General features: G+C 36.2%; 1 long non-coding RNA gene across 1 annotated transcript; it reads right to left on the minus strand.

Annotated features, from left to right (window-relative positions):
• Positions 1-3359: 3359 nt before the first annotated feature.
• LOC125654642 (uncharacterized) lies at positions 3360-5867 on the minus strand. Its single transcript, XR_008796437.1, has 4 exons — positions 4426-5867; positions 4098-4307; positions 3750-3835; positions 3360-3573 (listed from the first exon to the last, which is right to left on the minus strand). It is a non-coding gene; the product is annotated as an uncharacterized LOC125654642 (long non-coding RNA).
• Positions 5868-12148: the final 6281 nt, after the last annotated feature.

Genomic DNA, 12148 nt, shown 5'->3' on the forward strand with positions numbered 1-12148 from the left:
ACGGTAACTAATTCCTTATAACGAGATAACTAACTCATTATAAAGGTAACTAATTCCTTATAACGAGATAACTAACTCGTTATAATGAGGTGACTAATTCCTTATAACGAGATAACTAACTCATTATAACGGTGACTAATTCTTTATAACGAGATAACTAACTCGTTATAATCAGGTGACTAATTCCTTATAGCGAGATAACTAACTCATTATAACGGTGACTAATTCCTTATAACGAGATAACCAACTCATTATAACGAGGTGACAAATTCCTTATAACGAGATAACTAACTCGTTATAACGGTGACTAATTCCTTATAACGAGGTAACTAACTCGTTATAACGGTGACTAATTCCTTATAACGAGATAACTAACTCATTATAACGGTGACTAATTCCTTATAACCAGATAACTAACTCGTTATAACGGTGACAAATTCCTTATAACGAGATAACTAACTCGTTATAATGAGGTGACTAATTCCTTATAACGAGATAACTAACTAGTAATCACGGTGACTAATTCCTTATAACGAGATCACTAACTAGTTATAACGGTGACTAATTCCTTATAACGAGATAACTAACTAGTAATCACGGTGACTAATTCTTTATAACGAGATAACTAACTTATTATAACGGTGACTGATTCTTTATAACGAGATAACCAACTCATTATAACGGTGACTAATTCCTTATAACGAGATGACTAACTAGTTATAACGGTGACTAATTCCTTATAACGAGATAACTAACTAGTAATCACGGTGACTAATTCCTTATAACGAGATAACCAACTCATTATAACGGTGACTAATTCCTTATAACGAGATAACTAACTAGTAATTACGGTGACTAATTCTTTATAACGAGATAACTAACTTATTATAACGGTGACTGATTCTTTATAACGAGATAACCAACTCATTATAACGGTGACTAATTCCTTATAACGAGATAACTAACTCATTATAACGGTGACTAATTCCTTATAACGAGATAACTAACTCATTATAACGGTGACTAGTTCCTTATAACGAGGTAACTAACTCATTATACCGGTGACAAATTCCTTATAACGAGATAACTAAATAGTAATCACGGTGACTAATTCCTTATAACGAGATAACTAACTAGTTATAATGGTGACAAATTCCTTATAACGAGATAACTAAATAGTAATCATGGTGACTAATTCCTTATAACGAGATAACTAACCAGTAATCACGGTGAGTAATTCCTTATAACGAGATAACTAACTCATTATAACGGTTACAACAAGTTAGTTTATCTGTTGGTGTTTTAAAATGATTTTAAACGACTTTCGTAACCCTTAAGTCACATGATGCTCCCTCGTCAAGTTTGTTTATTTTACTACTCTGAGAGATTTTTTTACTCATTGATGAAGTACCAAAAATGTAGCCCTATGCTTCACTCTCAAGGTCGTAGCAGTGGGAGGGGTTCTTTCATGGGCCACGCCTGTTACGATAAAAAAAAGTCTGTTTTCATGGTTACATCATAAAGATCTATGACTCGAGATTATGAATGACGAGCGTTCGCCATATTATCCATTTTGGCGTCTTAGGTTTATCGCAGCAAAGACACGAGCGGGGCTCAAACTTTAGCACCATGCCTAGCTATATGTTTGCACTTTTGAAGGAAAAAAAAAATAAAAATGACAAATATATTGTACATCAAGCTTTAAATTTCAAACATGTGGCGAGAAGTTTTGTTTTGTGTTGATGATAGATAATGATCATTGTCAAAAAATAAATGAATAACAAGAGGTCATCGGCCACATCGCTCACCAGAGTCACCGTGGCTCATGTTTAAAGATTTTTCCTATTCGCATGTAAAACTTTTATCCCTATTGTGGCCCCAACCTACTTCCAGGGGCCATGAATTTTACAAAATTGAATCTGCACTATGTCATGAAGCTTTCATGTAAATGTAAACTCGATCTCTGGCCAGTGATTTTTAAGAAGATTTTTAATGATTTACCTTTATATGTAAAATTTTGATCCCTACTGTGGCCTGTCTTACCCCCGGGGACCATGATTTTTACAAACTTCAATCTGCACTGTCAGGAAGCTTTTGTGCAAATGTAAACTTCTTTAGCTTAATGGTTCTTAAGGAGAAATTTTTTAAAAGATTTTTTTCTATTTATTAGTTATATAAAATGTTGATCCCCTATTGTGGCCCCATCCTAACGCCATGGATCATGAGTTTCACAAACTTGAATCTGCACTATGGGAAGAAGCTTTCATGTAAATTTCCACTTTCCTGGCCCAGTAGTTTTTGAGAAGAAGATTTTCAAGATTTTCCCTATATATTTCTATGTAAAACTATATTCCCCTATTGTAGCCCCATCCAACCCCTTGGGCATGATTTTAACAAACTTGAATTTGCACTATGTCAGGAAGCTTTCATGCAAAGTTCAGCTCTTCTGGCCCAGTGGTTCTTGAGAAGAATATTTTTAAATGATCTCACCCTATTTTTGCATTTTTGTGATTATCTCACCTTTGAAGGGGGGCATTGCCCTGCATTTGAACAAACTTGAAAGCCCTTTACCCAAGGATGCTTTTGGTCAAGTTTGGTTATAATTGGCCCAGTGGTGCTGGAGAAGAAGTCGAAACCGTAAAAAGTTTTCAGACGGACAGACAGACAGACGGACAGACGACGGACAACAGGCGATCAGAAAAGCTTACTTGAGCTTTAAGCTCAGGTGAGCTAAAAACAGTTTAATAATAGATGTTAATGAAAAAGTGAAAATAACGAAAACCTATCAAAAATACAAAATAAAGATTATGGCAAACACGGACCCCTGGACATACCGAAGGTGGAACCAGGTGCCTATAGGAGTAAGCATCTCCTCTCAATCGGTCACATCCGCTGTGAACCCTTTATCTTGATCAGGTAAACGGAGTAATCTATTGTCAAAATTAGTATCTAGAGAACAGTTTAACAATTTATATGAAACGCGCCAGACAGCATTCCACCTAGTGATACATGTAGCTTGTATTTGTAAATCACATCATAACGACCACACATCTTCCGAAATTGTGACTTTAAGACTGTTGAAACCACTGTAACATAAACTTATTTGTCAGTAGTCTGTCTAGATTTTATGATTGATCATGCGCAGATCATGCTATTTCATATTGAATCAGTTGAGAGGAATGAATACTACATGCAGATGATAATGGAATATTGCAGCATGAATATGAGGAGCTAATTGGACGAGTCAAACAGATCTTTTAAGAATTTAATGCTGCAGAGGATGTGCAAAGTATATTCTTCAATCCAAAAAAGTAGGCATATGATAATAGAGTGTGTTTTTAGTCCTTTCTCAGTGTAGTGATTTTCTATCGCCATTATCCGCTTGCAATTGTGTGTCTGTGATTCTGAACGATGAAATAAACGTTTGCGGAAAAGCTCTCTACCTTGAAATTGTTTGTTACTCTCCAATATTGCAGTATCACCATTCACTCTGGGACTGGAGGCCTCGATATATTTATAGTACGAGCCATTGTATGCAGAACCCGGTCCTGTATTTGATGAATATGTGGAACCCTAGTCCCCAAAAAGGAGATTGTGTGAGACATGTATTTAGAATATCATTAAAGTGATAGAAGTTTTTAAATATCCTTTAAAACTTTTGTTCTGTTTTTTAATTAACCATTTTTGTTAATGATTCAAAATGGAATCTGTATACATGAATATGTACTATATATCCTATCTTATCTTACCTTGTGTCTGCTCCAGGTAAAGTCCCCTGCATTGGAATCAGTCAAGAAACACCCCGCATCGCTAGTAGTTTCAAAGTCACGCGTGTCTTTGTAAAATATCAGAAGAAAGTGCAAATTATTTCACAACAGTCCACATACTGTACTTTATTTCATACATTAAAAATAAGCTTGCAAGATCTAAAACCTCTGGTGTGTCCAGGGGTCCGTGTTTGCCCAACTATCTAATTTGTATTGCTTGTAGGAGTTATGAGATTGATCACTGTTCGTTATCTTCACCTTGCATCAAGAGGTTTAATTTACCATATAGATGTACAGAGTTTCACACACAACCATGTGTGCATCACTTACAGCCGTAGGAAATATTTCTTGTCCCACAGTCAACAGAAGTCGGATCTTCACATCTCAAGTTGATGTCGGAATATATACGAGGATAAGCGCATTGCTGGAGAATAGAATCGGATTGGCTGCAGTCGTAGAAAAAAGGACAAAGCTCGGGGTTTTCGAAGCGAATATTTGGCATGTGTGTACATAAATCGTTCACCGTCCATTTTAGCATTCCTTGAAATAAATCATATAATTATATAATCAAGTGATAATTATCAGAAGTATTTCACATAAAACTAAGAAATGAACTACGGACATATTGAAGCGTACTGTCGTCTAAATCAAAACTTACTTTTCGGCAGGAACTTTATCGTCTCAAATTTGGATTTATACTCTAATAATTCCTTTTCTAATTCATTCGTTTTGTTTTTAAAATCACTCAGCGTTTGTAAGAAAGATAAGTTTGGAAGCGATACATGATTCACAAACTCGGAGAAATTTTTTGAGTTTATTTTTAACAAGTTTCACAGTTTTGAATTCGTTCCTCCAATCTTTTAGTTTCGTTTACACATTCAGATATTGCTGTAGAAATATTTGTCTTCATCAATATGACAGCGAGGGCATATTCAGAGATATTTTGCTTCGAATCTGAAAGATTCGCTTCGCACTTCTGCAAAGTATTATTCAATTCCATCAATTGCAGCGTGGTACTTGTCAAATCCATCCGCTGTCTTTCCTGGATATTTTTTATTTCTAATAATTCATTCTCAATCCCAGACATTCTCACCACGCAATCCGAAAAAATGTTTCTAAAATTACCCAATCTATTTTCACAATTTATCAAAGAGTCATTCAATAACGAACTCTGCTGAGCACATTCCACACTCGTGACATTTTTAACCTGAAGATGTCCTAAACAATCTTGATGATCGGCTTTAACGGATTGCAATGTTAATAAAGTAGACGTTAAGTTAGATAAAGTTTCACTCCTTTTCTTTAAGTGTACTCAACGTCGCAGCTTGCATAGCTTTGGTTGTCACAACGTACTAAGCTGCCGTTGATGGCTCTCACTTTCGCCCTCTCCTGATCTAGGTCTCTTGACGTTCGTCCTAAATCCTCAATTGTTCGATACAATATTTGTTTGGTGGTGTTCAGAGTAGACATAATATTTGTAATATTTGTTGTACTTCCTTCTAACGACCGATTACAAATATAAATGGATTTACTTAATGCGGTCATTTCTTTGTTCTCGGTGTTGAGTTTATTTTCGCAATCCTGAAGTTTAAGATTTACCTGTAACAGGGATCTGTTTAAGGAACTGATTGTGCTGAAAGACTCCGAAACGTTCATTTCTAATTTTTGAATGCGAATCCCACATTTGCTCTGCAACACTTGAACTTTTTGTACACCGCGCAAAGTCTCGACAAGTAATTGATTTTGAATGCCACATTTATAAAGCCGATTCCCACACGCTTCCACACTATCAGAACATGCGGTTCTCTTCATATTTTCGGTAAAAGTTCCGTGAAATTCCTTAATGTTATTTGGTTTATTTAATGTTCTCATACATTATTTGAGGAGACACGGGCCGTATTATGTATATGATAAAAACGAATTTAAAACACAGACGGAATATGCCCATGTTCGCCATCTTGGTCAGAGATATACTGAAGATTGATGAAGTCCCCTCAAACATTGATACTACTTACACGGGTTAAATTCTAAGTCATTTAATGATGACATCACTTCCCCTCACTCCGCAGAGTTGAAGTGACTCTTGTAATAAGATTTTTTTTTTTTTTTTTTTTTTTTAACATACAGAAAGACTGGAATTTTCCTTGACGTATGAGATGCACTTAGCTGCAATAATGTAGCCCTCTCTGATTTTTTTTTAAGGAGATCCCGAAAACGTCAGAATTAAAAAAAAATTGGATAGGGCTACATTATTGCAGCTAGAGATGTACTATGCTAGGAAATTCGCCCAGTGTTATTTTCGGGACATGCGTAATAGGAAAATAATTCAACCAATTCTAAATTCATCCAAAATCTTTTAATTCCTTTTCTTTAATTTGTTCTTTTCTGTTAATTACTGTAAAGCAATGAGTGAATTTATAATCGTTCAGTTATAAATCACCCCACTCCCTCCTTTGATGAAAGAAGGAGCAAAAATAGAACGCGGATCAAAATGTTCTTATCATAATGTAAGCCTCCAATATAACACAAGAGGACACATCTACAGGCCTTTCTTTATGCTAGACCACAAACCGTGCTCATATCAAACGAGCGAACCCCTCTCCTTAGCCATGCCTTTGTCAGTTGGTGAAGTTTACGGAGGAATAGCACACCAGAGAAATCTGATATATCAAAAGTGGAAGATATGTACCATAACATTTTGAAATTGAAAACTTTTAAATCTACCTTATTTAGTTTTTTAAAATGCAGTTTTAGCAGGGGGAAAAAACTGGAACAAAAATCAAATCCGTTAGACTTGAGTAATCAGTAAGATTTACAAGAGGTTTAAAAGGGCATAAACACTCAAAAAAAGGAGGGGGGGGGTGTTGCGGGGGTTGTTGGTTGTATATTGTTTAACGTCCGGCTCGAGAAGTTTTCACTCGTATGGAGATGTCGGCATTATTGGTGAAGGGCGCTTATCGCCATTGAGCAGGGAGGGATCTTTATCATGCCGCACCTGCTGTGCCAAGGGACCTCGGTCTTTAGATGTGTATGTTACATTCAGAATTATAACTGAGGGTATTCATTAACACCATTTTCAGGGATTTTTATAGCTTTAGATCTATATCATTAACAGCAAATTTACCTAACCTACTATTTCGACCGAGTTTGTGTTTGTCCTATAGTGAATATTGGTATTATGATAGAATAACTTTAAAAACAAAGGTTTAAAAATTTGTGTTTTAATCTGACATAACCATACAAAGTTATCTATAAACGTCAATTTTGCTCCTTTTAAGCTGAATTGAGTTTTTCTGATCGAATTTGTTGTTCTTGTCGTTCTACACTTGACTACTCACAATATCATATTCTCCAGAATCACTGTACCAATTTCAACTAAACTTGTATGTAATGCAGAATTTTAAAGAACAGGGATGCAAATGTTGAAACTTAGGGTAATCAAGAAATGGCAAAATACGGGGTGAAATCATTCATACATTTTCTCCAAAACGCTAATCCAGAAGAGATTGAAACTTATGTGAAAGCTTTCTAACGTAGTGAAGATTCAAGTTTGCCCCAATTATGCCCGGGGGTGGTGGGGGTGGGGGGGGGGGGAGTGGGGGTGATAGCGCTACAATAGGGAATGAAAGTTTTACAAGGGGCGGCATTGGTTCAAATCGGCCGCGCTTCAAAAACCGACTATATTTTGCAAGCTCTAACAACTTACTAGTCCCTCTACTAAAATATTACAATATGTCATGCTAGGTAATAATTAACAGGTAAATTGTACAATAATTAGACGAATTTACAAGTTTCATCTATAAATTCATGAACACATGAAAAAATATTTATATTAGTTTGCAGAGGCAAATCATAAACATCACCGTAGAAAACAATTTTATATCAATATTGACCAAGTCAAACATAACTTTAGAGTAATTTTTACAAGCGAAAAGAGATGATATGCATCTTCATAATGTCCACAGGTACAACACGGAGAGTTTGTAATATCTTAATGACGTATACAGGTACAACACGGAGAGTTTGTAATATCTTAATGAAGTATACAGGTACAACAAGGAGAGTTTGTAATATCTTAATGTCCACAGGTACAACACGGAAAGTTTGTAATATCTTAATGTCCACAGGTACAACACGGAGAGTTTGTAATATCTTAATGTCCACAGGTACAACACGGAGAGTTTGTAATATCTTAATGAAGTATACAGGTACAACACGGAGAGTTTGTAATATCTTAATGTCCACAGGTACAACACGGAGAGTTTGTAATATCTTAATGTCCACAGGTACAACACGGAGAGTTTGTAATATCTTAATGAAGTATACAGGTACAACACGGAGAGTTTGTAATATCTTAATGAAGTATACAGGTACAACACGGAGAGTTTGTAATATCTTAATGAAGTATACAGGTACAACACGGAGAGTTTGTAATATCTTAATGAAGTATACAGGTACAACACGGAGAGTTTGTAATATCTTAATGTCCACAGGTACAACATGGAGAGTCTGTAATATCTTAATGTCCACAGGTACAACACGGAGAGTTTGTAATATCTTAATGAAGTATACAGGTACAACACGGAGAGTTTGTAATATCTTAATGAAGTATACAGGTACAACACGGAGAGTTTGTAATATCTTAATGTCCACAGGTACAACACGGAGAGTCTGTAATATCTTAATGTCCACAGGTACAACACGGAGAGTTTGTAATATCTTAATGAAGTATACAGGTACAACACGGAGAGTTTGTAATATCTTAATGAAGTATACAGGTACAACACGGAGAGTTTGTAATATCTTAATGAAGTATACAGGTACAACACGGAGAGTTTGTAATATCTTAATGTCCACAGGTACAACACGGAGAGTTTGTAATATCTTAATGAGTATACAGGTACAACACGGAGAGTTTGTAATATCTTAATGACGTATACAGGTACAACACGGAGAGTTTGTAATATCTTAATGAAGTATACAGGTACAACACGGAGAGTTTGTAATATCTTAATGACGTATACAGGTACAACACGGAGAGTTTGTAATATCTTAATGAAGTACACAGTTGTGTCTTAACTTGTATGAATGATGTGGATGTATCGTTTCCCAAAATGATATGACGGTCGGTTTGTAATTAATGTCTGTTTTTGCGGAATGAATTGATTGAGATGGCTTCTCTGACTTCTACATTTAATAAATTCCACTGTTTTACGTAACGAGATACAAATGATTTTTTGAATAACTCTAATCTCCATCTTGGAATATAAAACTGATCTTTGTTTCGTGCATCATAACGGAATATATTTTCATGTTTATGTGGAATAATTTTATCTAAATAATCGGGGGCGCTACCTATGCAAAGTTTAAAGATGGTAGTAATTTTTGCGATATACATGTAATGTCTACTTGCTGCTACGACCGGAAGCGTTAAACATACTGTAGGTCTAAATTTGTGGTACTTCGCCTCCAACTGGTGGCGTTTCAATGTTACTGACAAATTTTCAATGAGACGTGAAACAAACAAACCAACAAACGAAATGAATTTATTGTCAGTACATATATCAGGCAATGTGGTTCCATGTTGGGAATGATTTATGTAAGCTAGACTAGTTTAATTTGCATTAATTTTGGAAGATGGGGTGGGTGGGGGGCTTAATCTTCACCAAGAATGTTCGCAAAACGTACAATTTCTAGCGGAAGCTAGCGCTTTCTAATACATGTATACCTTTGACACCAATGATTTGCATAGTCTACTTTGATTTAATTAATTTCAAAGAAGTTAAAAAGTGGTTGTTGGGGTGGGTTTTTTTTGGGGGGGGGGGGGGTGTTTGAATTTTCGCAATTAAAATTTTGCTCTTTCGTATTCACGATTGTTTTTATGTAAACTATGTAAACTTTTTGTTTGTTTGTTTTGTTTGAATTTTCGCAATTGTAACTTTGCTCTTTCGTATTCACGATTGTGTTTATGTAAATGTCCAGCGTCTGTAATATAATCTAGTTTGTATATCCGTTATGTTACTAACTTTTTAAAAGAATGTAACAATATCACTTTTATGAATAATTCTGTTACGATGACTAACAAATTACTTGTAACCTAACGTAATTCTTATCAATATATCGGTATTTTCGCAATATATACAGTGCCCGATTCAGTTGTTACTGGACCCGATAGAAGCTTCATTGTTTTTCAACCCGGCAAAGCAAGTACCCCGAAGAAGAATTCTGTTAATCACTAAGTAGTGCATTCTGGTTTGGAAAAGGCGGAGAATTTCACCATTCTTGCAAAGCTGAGGATCATATCACTATGTATTTATACCATTGTCCTCATTTGGATCTTTATCAAATGACACAGCCCTTCTACAACAGACCAGAATTTATGACTGGTATCGGAATATCGTATATTATTTAGAGATTCGCAGCAAAAGTAACCTACATGTCTGTCAAGAAGATAATGACCAACTATGTTCTACCTTGACGTAAGAAGATGATTTCATATCGCGCTAATTAATACATGCACATCAATGCGATCCGACAAACTAGGTGATTTGATAATTTAAAGAAAAACAAATGAGTTTAATTGTTTCCAAGGATTCAATATGAAGTAAAACTAATTCATTCAAAAATGTCTTTTTGTTTGTTTCTAACTAAAGTAAAATAAACCTGCAACTTATTTATCCGAGGTTTATGGCGGGGGGTAGGGGGGATAAAGTTCATGCAGTCGGCCACTAATCGTCGGAGCCCACGAGTTTTCTCGCCGTTAGAATAAAGTGTGGTGGACCGGAGGGAAAATCTATGAGATGTTGATCACTGGACTTATATAGAATTCATATACATGTATTCCATTTCTTTGATGCATTAGAATGTATTTCAGCAATAAATACCTCGTGGTTGTAGTTCTTTTATTTTTGTAAATAAACACTTAGTGTAAAGCCCTCATTCTCTTCCACAGAGTTATCGGTCCTTTCTCTCCCTTAGATAGAGAAAGGACCGATAACTCTGTGGAAGAGAATGATAAAGCCCTGACATTCAATTTTTTATTTCTTTTAATAGTTGCACACTTGAAGTCAACACAGAGACAAATGTCGTGTACAGGTATATGTTGACAACAAAGGAATATGAATTGCTGAAATACATTTTAATGCATAAAAAAAAAATGAAAGTCTACATCGATTACATTCTACAGTGGATGTCACATGGCCAAGAACACTAGTACTCTGTGTGATGCAATATCAAACCAAGACCGTAGTGACGTGACTAAGTGTAACAACTATTACTACCCCAAGAAATACATTAAAAAGTTCTCTCTCAACATTAACTTTGAATCATCCCTCTCACACACTACTTTTTCCCCGTTCTTATGGAACACCAAGGACGATACTGATTGGTTGATTTCCATGAACTACATGTACTGATATATGTGCATTTAAGAAATAAATTTCATTTTTTAAAAATTCATGAGGACCACTGGCAGACCCAAACTGTCTTGGGAGGATGTCGTGAAGTGGGATAGGAAAACCCTGGGTATGGATTCCGTCAACCCTCATCACAGACAGGAATGGAGAGGAAGACTTAGATCGAGACTGGACAGTCAGGCCCCACCCCCAACAGAGGATTAATTGATGGCCTGATCAACAAATAAACTGGATAGCGAAGTGAAGTATAAACTGCAACGCTTTACTTTATGAAGTGTGTTAGTGCTCCCTGAAAAATATGCTGACGTGAAGCGTTCCTATTCATAACGTCACGTAATTAAAAAAATCAATAGTAACTTTCACATATTTACATTTCATTTTTGGTCGGAATATTCCCAGCTGTTAAGTGATTGATTGTATATTGTATATTGTTTAACGTCCCTCTCGAGAATCTTTCACTAATATGGAGACATCAACATTGCCGGCGAAGGGCTGCAAAATTTAGGTCTGTGCGTGGCGCTTACGGCCTTTAAGCAGGGAGGGATCTTAATCGTGCCACACCTACTGAGACACGGGGCCTCGGGTTCTGCGGTCTCATCCGAAGGACTGCCCCATTTAGTCGCATTGTACGATTGATTGAATTTTGTTTAACGTCCCTCTCGAGAATTTTTCACTCATATGGAGACGTCACCAAGACCGGTAAAGGGCTTCAAATTTAGGTCTATGCTCGGCGCTTACAGCCATTGAGCAGTGAGGGTTGCGTGCTACACCTACTGTGACACGGGACATCCGTTTTTAAAGTCATCTCCGAGGACCCGTGACAAACAACAGGTACTGAGGGCCTATTCTAACTCGGATCCTCACGGGACCCCAGTCGTTAAAATAGTGGAACTATATCAAACAACTCGTCACACCCGAGTCGAAATTCTCACTTACGAAGCAAACAATATAAATCTGCCTTTACCT

The sequence above is a fragment of the Ostrea edulis genome, chromosome 7 (genome assembly GCF_947568905.1).
Source record: "Ostrea edulis chromosome 7, xbOstEdul1.1, whole genome shotgun sequence".
Lineage (NCBI taxonomy): Eukaryota > Metazoa > Mollusca > Bivalvia > Ostreida > Ostreidae > Ostrea > Ostrea edulis.